This window comes from Urocitellus parryii, unplaced genomic scaffold, assembly GCF_045843805.1.
Source record: "Urocitellus parryii isolate mUroPar1 unplaced genomic scaffold, mUroPar1.hap1 Scaffold_79, whole genome shotgun sequence".
In the NCBI taxonomy this organism is placed as follows: domain Eukaryota; kingdom Metazoa; phylum Chordata; class Mammalia; order Rodentia; family Sciuridae; genus Urocitellus; species Urocitellus parryii.
Genome location: NW_027554171.1, coordinates 1,009,070 through 1,019,823, shown reverse-complemented (window position 1 = coordinate 1,019,823; position 10,754 = coordinate 1,009,070). Strand labels below are relative to the sequence as shown.

At 41.7% G+C, this 10,754-nt stretch overlaps 1 pseudogene; it reads right to left on the bottom strand.

Moving 5' to 3' along the window:
* Nucleotides 1-626: 626 nt before the first annotated feature.
* LOC144252986 (heterogeneous nuclear ribonucleoprotein A1-like) lies at nt 627-1,586 on the bottom strand (annotated as a pseudogene).
* Nucleotides 1,587-10,754: the final 9,168 nt, after the last annotated feature.

Sequence of the window (10,754 nt, the reverse complement as noted above, 5' to 3'; positions counted from 1 at the left end):
GGGGAATTTCACCCAGGAGTTCCCAGAAAAGTGGCTTCTGTGCCTTAATGGCTCAAACAAACCCCTAATTTATATATGGTTCTTTTGCTTATTCACATCCAGTCAGGATTTAGAAGACCCTCAGGTATTTCACTTTTAGGGACACAATGGGGTGGACTATTCTGATAGCTGCTTTCACTCTCCTGTCTATTGCAGCAGCCACACCCACCTTTTCTTTGCCACCCATTGATTCCTGCTACCCCAGGATATGATGACCCTCATGAAGATCCTGTAACTTCAACTTTGAACTTTTTTTAAAAAGACATTTATTCAGCGTCATGATCAGACTATTACATTTAGCAATCAACAGCCCAGGTGCCAAAAACAAAGTAGATTAATACCCTTTGTGGAATGCTTTGAACTTTTCACAGAACAGAAACTAAAAATAGCCTGTTATACAATTAGTCACAAGTGTAGCCCTTGAGTTTTTTGCCCATACATATGAGTATTGTCTAAACCATGTCTTCTTTGTAGCAGCTAGGCCCTGCCAATACTGCTTGGCTGAGTTCACAAATCTATTGTAACCTTTAGCTTCCCTGTCACTTCTCTGGCTCTCCTCTCCTGCTAAGCTTTGTTTCCTGGCAGTATTAAAACCTTCTGCCACTGCCATGGCTACTGCTGCTGCTGCTGGAACCACCATTACCATCATGGTTTCATAATTTGGCAAATATTGGCCTCTACCACCATAAGGTCCAGAGCTTCTGCCTCCAAAGTTTCCACCCTTCATGGGTCCAAAATTTGATGACTGATTGTTATAACTCCCAGAATCATTGTAGCTTCCACCATCTCCAAAATTGCTTCCATCATTACCAAATGCATTTTAGCCATCCCCACTGCCACCATATCCACCACCATCATGGCTGCCACCAAAGCCACCATGACCACTGAAGTTCCCTCCATGACCAAAATTGTCATTTCCACCAAGACCACCTCTATGACCACCACCAGTTTCCAGAACCACTTCGACCTCTGGCTAGATGAGGCACTAGTCACCTCTTGCTTTGACAGGGTTTTCCTCACTTCACAGTTGTGGCCATTCACAGTATGGTATTTTTGAATGACAATCTTATCCACAGAGTCATGGTCATCAAAGTTACAAAAGCAAAGCCCCCTTTTTTTCCACTGCCTTGGTCAGTCATGTTTTCAATAACTTAGATTTTCCCATATTGTTCAAAATAATCTCGTAGGTGATGTTCTTCGGTGACTTCTTTAATGCCACCAACAAAGATCTTTTTCACAGGTCAGTGGGCCCCCGGTCTTTGAGAATCTTCTCTTGAGACAGCTCTCTTTGGTTCCACAACTTTTTTATCTACCTTGTGTGGTCTTGCATTCATGGCTGCATCCACTTCCTCCACAGTGGCACAAGTGACAAACCCAAAGCCTCTGGAGCGCTTGGTGTTTGGGTGTCTCACAATCACACAGTCCGTGAGTGCTCCCCATTGCTCAAAATGGCTTCTCAGACTTTCATCAGTTGTTTCAAAGCTCAGCCCTCCAATGAATAGCTTCCACAGCTGTTCGGGCTCTTTAGGGGACACTGATTTAGACATGATGGCAGCAGGAAGAGAGACTTTGACGATGCTTTCTATGCTCATCCATGGGCAGAAAAGCCAACTTTGAGCTTTTTTATTGTGTTTTGTGATAGTTCAATTCTGCACTTTTCATTAACGTGATAAGCCATGTCCTTTGCTAACCTGTGGAAATATACACTTAGCCTCTGGCTATTGGAACAAGAAATAACAATAGTTTCCATCTTTGTTTGTGTAACCAAATATTTCTCCGCACCTTGAGTTGACCTTTGTTATCGTTTAGAACTGGGGTATCCCCCAAAGATCCATGTATTGACTATGGTGCTATTGAGAAGTGAGGAAAACTTTATGAGGACAGGAGCTGGGTCACTCCCTGAAGGGCTCTTTGTGTCCCAGGCCCCTTCCTCCCTCTATTTCCTCTCTTCTCTGTCTCTCCCCCCCCCCCGCCTTCTCTACTTTCAAAAAGAATAAATTGTTTACCATTGCTACCATAAAGGGAGCAGTCTCTTTTGCCACAGATCCTACTGTCAGGATATTCTTCCCTACCTCAGACCCTAAAGCAATGCAGTCAGCCAAACTTGGACTAAAAATTCTGAAACAGTGAGGCAGAAATTAATCTTTCCTCCTTTAGTTTACTGTCTTCAGTAGTTTCCTCACAGTGATGGAAATCTAACAACCTTGATGGTGCAAGCAATATTGTTTGTAAAATACCATGGCAGACTTTATTTTTAACTTCAGGGACTCTCTTTATATGATTTGTTGTACTTAAATAAACATCTCTGTTTTTAAGCAATTTTTAATGAATTGACAATTTTTTAATGCAGTGAATGTGATGGTTAATTTTATGTGTCAACACACTGCCTAAGGAATACCCTGATAGCTGGTAAAACATTATTTCTGGGTGGTGTTCTGAGAGTGATTCTGGCAAAGATTTGCTCTCAAAGAAGTAGACTGAGCAAAGTCTCCCTTCTTAGTAAAGCAAGCATCATCCAGTCCTTTTAGGGGCTCAACAAAACCAAAAGTCAAAGGAAGGGCAAATTCCTCTGCATGATCTGAGATGTCCATCTTTTCTGGTTCTGGGATATGACAAACCTTCACTATTTCTCAGTCTCCATGACTCAGATCAGGACTTAAACTATCAGCCCTCAGTCCCAGGTCTTTGGTTCAAACCGAATTATACCCCTTGCTTTCCTGATTCTCCTGCCTGCAGACAAACACTAAAATTTCTTGGCTCCATAACCCATCAGCCAATTTCTACAATAAGTCTCTTGTTTCTGATTCCCTGCAGAACTCTGACCAAAAAGTCTTGGTAGAGAATGAATGATATTTTATACTTTCTTCATATTATAGAGTAAAAACAAAACAAAACAAAAACCAGTGATTCTGCTTAGTTGGTTCATATAAGTAGAATGTAACGATCACTCTTAACAGGTAGTCTAGATTGCAATCTCAAACATTTTGCTGGCTCAAAACAAATGTTCTTGTGCTTAAGGTATGAAATTTTACCCCAGTGAACTTCACCCTTGATAGTGATTTTTTGTTGTTGTTGTTTTAACCACAATAACCTCAACCTGACCTCACTTTCAATTAGTAGTCCTGCTGCTTCCACCCGCACCCAGAGGTCCATTGCCAAGTTGCCTGCAGGTTTGATTGCACACAGCCATCTCCATCTTGAGACACTGTCCAGTGCCTGGGGGATGGGGGGAAGGATGCTTGCAGGTTTGCTGCCACCACCACCTCACCTCGTGGTGCAGCCAACTCTGTCTGGGGACACCAGCCAAGACCTGGAGGTCCTGTGCCAGGGTGCCTAGGGTTTGGCTGCCCTAAGGTCCTCCTGCTGGGAGTGCTGGTGGCCACCATCTTGCCAATTCTTTGCAGGGTCCCTCCTTTGAGCACATCCCTCATGGTCTTTCTGCAAGGTGAAATGGTGTTCAGATCCTAAGACTGCAACATGGCTGAGCCTGGGGTATCTTACATCCTTATCTGTCAGATAGTGAGTGGGTCTGCATGGGTCATTCATGTCCAGGCAATCCTGTGAAACTTCACAGACGAGGGGCATTTTGCCTGGGGGAAGCATTGGTTGGAAATGCTGGAGAGAGCCAAGTTTCCCAGCACCACTAGTCCTGAAGTGTCTGGGGACAGATGGAGCTGGTCAGAAGGTTGTAAGAGGGTGTGAGGGCATCTTGCTATCAACTTGCCCAGCCAACCAGTCTGGCACCCACCAGACTGGAGCTATCATCAAACTCTAGATAATCCCACCTATCACAACTCTAAATGATCTCAAGTCTAGCCTATTTTGCAGCCATTCTAACATGTAGTAAGGTGGGATGCAGACTCTTATTTCAGGTAAGGTGGGGATCCTGACAAAAAAAAAAACACAATACAACATTACATCTGAAACATAAATTAAACAAAGACTAAGAGAAATTTTAACTTTCTTTTTGTGAAAAAAAAGCAGCAAAATGCTTCCTTGTTTTACAACTTCACCTTTAAACAGATCAGACTCTCATTATTAGCTTCCAAAAATGTATTTAAATTCCAATTCCAATGTGAAGATTAACACCAAATTATATATATAACTTATTCAACATGTTACTTGATACAGCTATAAAACCTCAAATGACATGAATAAATACCAACCAAATTTGTTATTTTTATACAAATAAGAGATTTTGCTACACATAATTTTAGTTTGGAGAACACCAACTTGGCAAAGCTTTGCATTCAACTAAGTTTAACTTTAAAGTGCAATTTAGAATCCAGAGTGTATGGTAACACTAATCACAGGTCTGTATGGATTAACAAAATCAATAGCCTTAAGTTTCTTATAAATTTAGGAAACAGGGTTAATGATAAGAAATTGACTTACTCAAAGCAAACATATATAAGACAGGTCTTCAATTGAGAGCATGGTCCTTCAATGTCAGATACAATGTATAAAAGAGAGCACTTAGTGGTTATCTTGCCAGTAAACTTGCATATACTTTCATTTTATTAACTTTTTTAAAAATATTAATTTTCAGTTGTAGTTAGACACAATACCTTTATTTTGTTTGTTTATTTATTTGTTTGTTTGTTTTTATATGGTGCTCAGGAAAGAACCCAGGGTCTCTGCTCTACTGCTAAGCTACAACCCCAGCCCCTCGTTTTATAAATTTTTACATAATACTTATACAAGGCTTAGATAGCCATAGTTCTCAGTATATGTGACTAGGCATAATGAATACATTATACCTAGTCACATATACTTAGGGTGACATCTATATTGGTAGGTTTAAGTAACAGTTGTTTGATTAACCAGTTACAAAGTAATTGTTTCAGACTTTCAAACAGATACAAACCCTAATGACTTTAAGACTTAGTTTCCACAAGCCGAACAAATAGAATAAAATTATCTTGATAGATAAATTATAGCCAAATTAAACAAACACACTAAATTTTTGAGATTCATCTTCTTCAAACTTTCTGCAACTTACTTAGACATTCACAACTTTAAATCCTTAGTTTTGTCATCTTTAATCTGGGACGTTAGCACAAGAATATTACTTTACCAGACAAAATATTTTCTCATTCAGAAACATTTCTCTTACTTTCTAATTTTCCATACTAAAATATATTTCTATACCTGTAATTTTCTTTTATCTTTACTAGTTTGGGAACTTTTTTGAAATTCATATTTTGAAACAATCCTTATGGATGTTATCTGTGCATTTAATTTACACAACAAATTTCATTCCAGGAGAGGGTTGGACAATGCAACATATACAATAATTATGATTTAATCTTTTTTCTCCTATGTTGCTTTCAATGACATTTTTGAGCCTGACCTGTCTCCATGAACACTATCACAATGCCATCAACTTTAAGTGAGTTCCCCACTGTCACTTGTACCCAGAGGCTCCTTTTGGGCCTTTTCTTATACTAGCAGACTGATATGCAATGCAAAAAGCCCTTTCCATTTTTCTCTTTAGGGGTTCTTGAAGATCCCTTTGCAGAGGCTGCCTATGAAACACAGGTTGTCCTTAGTTTCTGTCTTTTTCTTTTCTGGGTGCAGTTATTTGTCCTGCCAGACTCCCCAGGCTTTTAGTTTATGGGATAGTGTTGTAGCAACAACACCGCTTTGTCCCAGTGATGAACTTGCCCTGGCCAAATGGAGTGTCCTGTCAGATCTTAACAGTGGAGACTATTCCTGTCCCCAGGTCATAAACTGACAGTTCTGGGACCGACTATCACATCCTTTGTAGCCAGCGGCCTCCACCCCCCACACACACCAGAACAAAAGGGGCAGAAAGGCAGGACAGAGGCCAGGCTCTCTTTGGCTATTGTTCTAGAGCCCAGGCAGTTTTCTGTGATTTTCCCCCAGGTTTAGGGCTGGTGTCCATGACCCACAGTGAGATGACCTGCAGCTGACAGGGGCCAGGATGAGGAACAGTGCTAGGAGTGCCAGCTCTGGGTTTAAAGACTGAAATCTTTTGACCCTTTCCTCTGGTGTCTTGCTATTCTTGCACACCAGCAGCAATGCCTTTGGCACCTTCCACTTAGTTCCTGATGGTTGAGAACCCTGATCTTCCTAAGTGCCCGCCCATACAGGATCCTTCATATACTTTACCCCTGACAGGCCTACTTCAACTTCTGAATTGTATAATAATCCAGAAAAACCATTCAAAGGTAAGACGGTGTTACAGTAAACTGTCTTTCTCTTAGGTTTATACCTATTCATGGTGAAAGGAAAGTAATCACTACACTCGGAGCAATCAAGGGATCTTTATTGCAGCGGTGTCTGATTGACTCGGAGAAAAAGAGGAGAGAGAGAGGGCCCAGCAGGAGAAGGTTTTTAATAGCCCTTTACTGTGCTAGCTGCCTTGTTGGTGTACAGTGATTGGGTCACACTGTAATTGATAAGGGTGTCATCTTCTGCCTTCAAGCAGATTGGGCATGGGCTAGGTGTGGGTTTCAAACTAAAAAACAACAAGAGGAAGTAAAGGGAAAAGGTGCCAAATAATCATCCCAAAAGAAAGGGCTAATGAAGGGTGGGAAGCAGACAGGTGAGGGTCGGGTGTTCAGCCTGCCCCACAGCTAACATTTGTTCAGCCTGATCCGCAACTAACAGTACTTCCTTATATGTGGAAGGCACTGGGTTTGACACTTAGCACCACATAATACTAAATAAGATAAAGGTATTGTGTCCATCTAGAACTATAAAAACTTATTTTAAAAAATGTAAAACCACGGACTGGGGCTGTAATTTGGTGGCAGAGCACTTGCCTAGCATGTGCAAGGCACCGGTTTTCATACTTAGCATCACATAAAAATAAAATAATTTTAAAAAGTAAAACTATGAAAATGGTATTACCTAATATTTTCCATAAGGTTAGTCCTCTATTCAAGTTCATCTGAAACATGAATACTGTTCAGTCTTACTGTGTGCACATTCATCATAGCCCAGGAATGGAACTTACTTGAACGGGAAATTAGAACTCACTGAGAACACTGAGGACTGTCTTTATCCTGGCTCTCTGCCCCGACCCAGCACTCCCATTTTCCTGTTACCAGGTCTATTCTCTTCCTCTAAGTCCAAGATTCACTCCACTTGGCTGAACACTAGAATTCTTGTCTCTATTAAAGTTAGGCAGAAAATCATTCAGTGCTTGAAGCTGCCAAACATGAATGGCAATACAAGAGTGGCACCCAGTCTGAAGCAAGGGATGGTGATCAGAAAAACATGGAAAGGACCAGACATTGAAGGGAGGTTTATAACCAATTATTGTAATTTCTGACTGTAAAATTGATTCATACGGATCACACACCATTTGAAATGTAAGAATACATAAATAACAAAATTAACTTACATGTACATTAACAACCCAAAGATAATTAGTGTGAGTGACATTAGGAAGATAGCCATGTAGGAGTGCTTCAGCTTCATCCTGCCCCTCCCATACAAATTCACCCCACAAATATCCACAGACAAGAGTGACCAGAGACAAACATTTAAATCCAGAAAAGCAGGGTTCAAGTGGTAAGAGAGACCATTTTTTCCCATGTTCTCCCTTCCCCAGCTGGAATGAAACCACACACAGCCCATCCCCCTACACACCAGGGTTTCTACAGTGGAAAATGTGAGGTGAAGATGGACATTCAGCTTCACCACCATTCTGGAGCCCTTCACAAGAGGCAGGCCCCTGTCTCTCCCCACTAAAAACATTGAGAAACCTTTCAAAATTGGATCAACTGTAGCAACTATAAACAAAGACAGAAGAGAGCTCACAGCAACAGATGTGTAGATCTTGGTGGTTGCCCTATGCTCTGGGCCAGGGCACACTGCAAAATTCTGACCTGGCTGGGCAGTTGTGGCAATCCTGGTCATATAGTGATAACTAGTGGTCCAACAGGTTCTGCAGAGAGACCAATCCAGATAGTCTGATGGGACTTTCTGAATAGGATGCCTCTTGGAAAACCTCACAGGACAAAGTTAACTAGGAAGAATGGAGTAAGTATACATACTTCAAGCTTTATAGTGTACATGACAAATATACACAATATTATCTGTCCATTTTTTAAAATAATAAAAATTGAAGTTTCAGCCAATTAAAAATAAAAGAGAGCTAGGTATGGTGGCTCATGCCTGTAGCAGCTCAGGACGCTGAGGCAGGAAGATTGCAATTTCAAAGCCAGCTTCACCAATTTAGTGAGGCCCTAAGTAAGCAACTTAGTGAGACTGTGTCTCTAAATAAAATATAAAAGGGCTGGGGATGTGGCTCACTCGTTTAAGTGCCCCTGGGTTCAATCCCTGTTACCCCCCCAATATATATATATATATGTTTTCACATTTCACAATCAATTAAAATATAGCCTATAGGATCTGGAGTTGTAGCTCAGTGGTAGAGCACTTTCCTTGCAAGTGTGAGGCACTGGGTTCAATCCTAGGACCACATAAAAACAAATAAAGGCATTGAATCCATACACAACTAAAAATGTTTTTAAATAATTATTTTTTTAGCTCTAGGCGGACACAATATCTTTATTGTATTTTTATGTGATGCTGAGGCTCGAACCCAGTGCCTCAAGCATGCCAGATGAGAGCCTACCACTTGAGCCACATCCTCAGCCCCCCAAAATTTTTTAAATAGAGTAAAATATACCTATAGACTACATAAATTTCTCTCCCATGCAAGCTTGCACCCTGACATTAGCCACACACTCAAGATAAAAAATTTTATGGGATTATTTGTTATCCTCCCAGGGAGTCTTAACTCAACTCATGGGAATCTATTCTCCACTGGAAATTTTGTTACTGTTAGGCTCACTATGAATACTGTCACATTCTTGTTGAGAAAAATTGGACCGCTTTGCATTCCTACCATAGTAACAATTTCACTTCCCTTGTCAACGCTGGGTCTTAACAATTACAAGTTTTTACAAAAAAGTTGCCCTCGATGAAATGATGCACTTTTAAATTGAATCAATTTGCACAGCATTTTATTCTAGGAAATTGTATACAGGTTTAAACATGTATGATTATTGCAATGTTCTCTTTTTGCTAAAGTAACTAATGGGAGACCATCCTCATCTTCATCAAAGAGCTGGCTGCATATAAATCTGATGGACAGTCCATAGATTGCCATGCAGAAGGAAAAAGAAAAGTCCTTATAAAATGAGCTAGTCTGGGAGGATCTTTAAGATGTAATATTTTAAGATATATACTGAGAACAGCTGAACGTATATGGGCTCCATATTTGCTTTGAAAATAAACATTAATACTAGACACAGCTCTCCTTTCCCTAACGAGAAGTGTTCCCAAACTCATTCCAGGTTTTCCTGTCTGATGTCGAAAAATAAATGTATTTGAAAAGCCACTAGCATTAGTTATCAACTCCCCTGATTTTGCAGGGTCCAACAATCAACCTAGTTTATTGTCAAATTAGAACAAGAACATGGACCCAGCTCAGAAGCTTAAAGGTGTTGCTTGCTTTGGTAGCAAAGAAAAGCAGAGTGTGCTGGACATGACTAAGCTGGGCCCACTTCTCTGCCCTAGCTTCCCTGGGCCAGGTTCCAGGATCTGAGTGGGCGCCTGCTCCTCACCCACCTCCCCACCAAGTACAGCAACAGCTGCCTGACAGGACATTACCACTAGACAAAAAAGTGCTGTGCTTTTTTAAACACACGTGTAAGAAAAACAGAAAGAAAGAAAGAAAGAAGGAAAGAAAGAAAGAAAGAAAGAAAGAAAGAAAGAAAGAAAGAAAGAAAGAAAGAAAGAAAGAAAGAAAAAACAGCATAACTCGTTTGGGAAGAAAAGACTTGCAAAACATGTTTTTGAAAAAACCATTTAAAAATTTTTTTTAGTTTATTTATTTTTATTTTGTTATATGTGACAGCAGAATACATTACAATGCATACTACACATATAGAGCACTTTTTTCTTATCTCTGGTTGTATGCAAAGTAGAATCACACCATTCGTGTCTTCATACATGTACTTAGAATGATGATGAAGTACATGAAGATGTATGAAGGCACGAATGGTGTGATTCTACTTTGATAAAACCATTTTTATGGAAAAGAAAAGGGCGGAGACTAGAAACGATGATGCAGAAATCAAGGGAAAGCGGCCTCACTCCCTTCAGTGAAAAGTCTCGGGCAAGAGGAAAAGAGAAATCAGTAAAGTACTAAAGCGGAGGCCTAGAAAGTCTCCAGGATGCATCCCCACCACCGTGCCTAGCCCGGCCCACATCCCCGCGCCTCCCCCGCACCCAGAAATTCCCAGCACCCCCTGCTCGCCCTTACCAGCATGCACAAATTCCCTGCTCCCTGCTCCCCACTCCGCCCGAAACCCGCTCCCCCCTGCTCCGGGTGGATCCCAGAGCCCCACTCCCGGGCCCCAGCCCCGCCCCCAGGCCCCAGCTCCGCCCCCTGGCCCCAGCTCCTCGGGACCGCCCGGCACCCCTCATCAAGCTGCGCCCACAGAAGGTCTGTGCTACGGGCCACCCGCCCAGCATCCAGCTTCTCGCCTCATCCTGCCTCCTGCCTCCTGAGTCAAAACCGGTCTTAGCCCTATGTATAGAAGTCTCCACGCCCAGCTCCGCTCTCTGCCCCGCGCCCGCGGATCTTTTAAAAAGCGGCCGGCACACACGGGCACCCCCTCGCGCTCCAGTGTAATCCACACATGGCTCTGGATACCCTCACCTGGCTG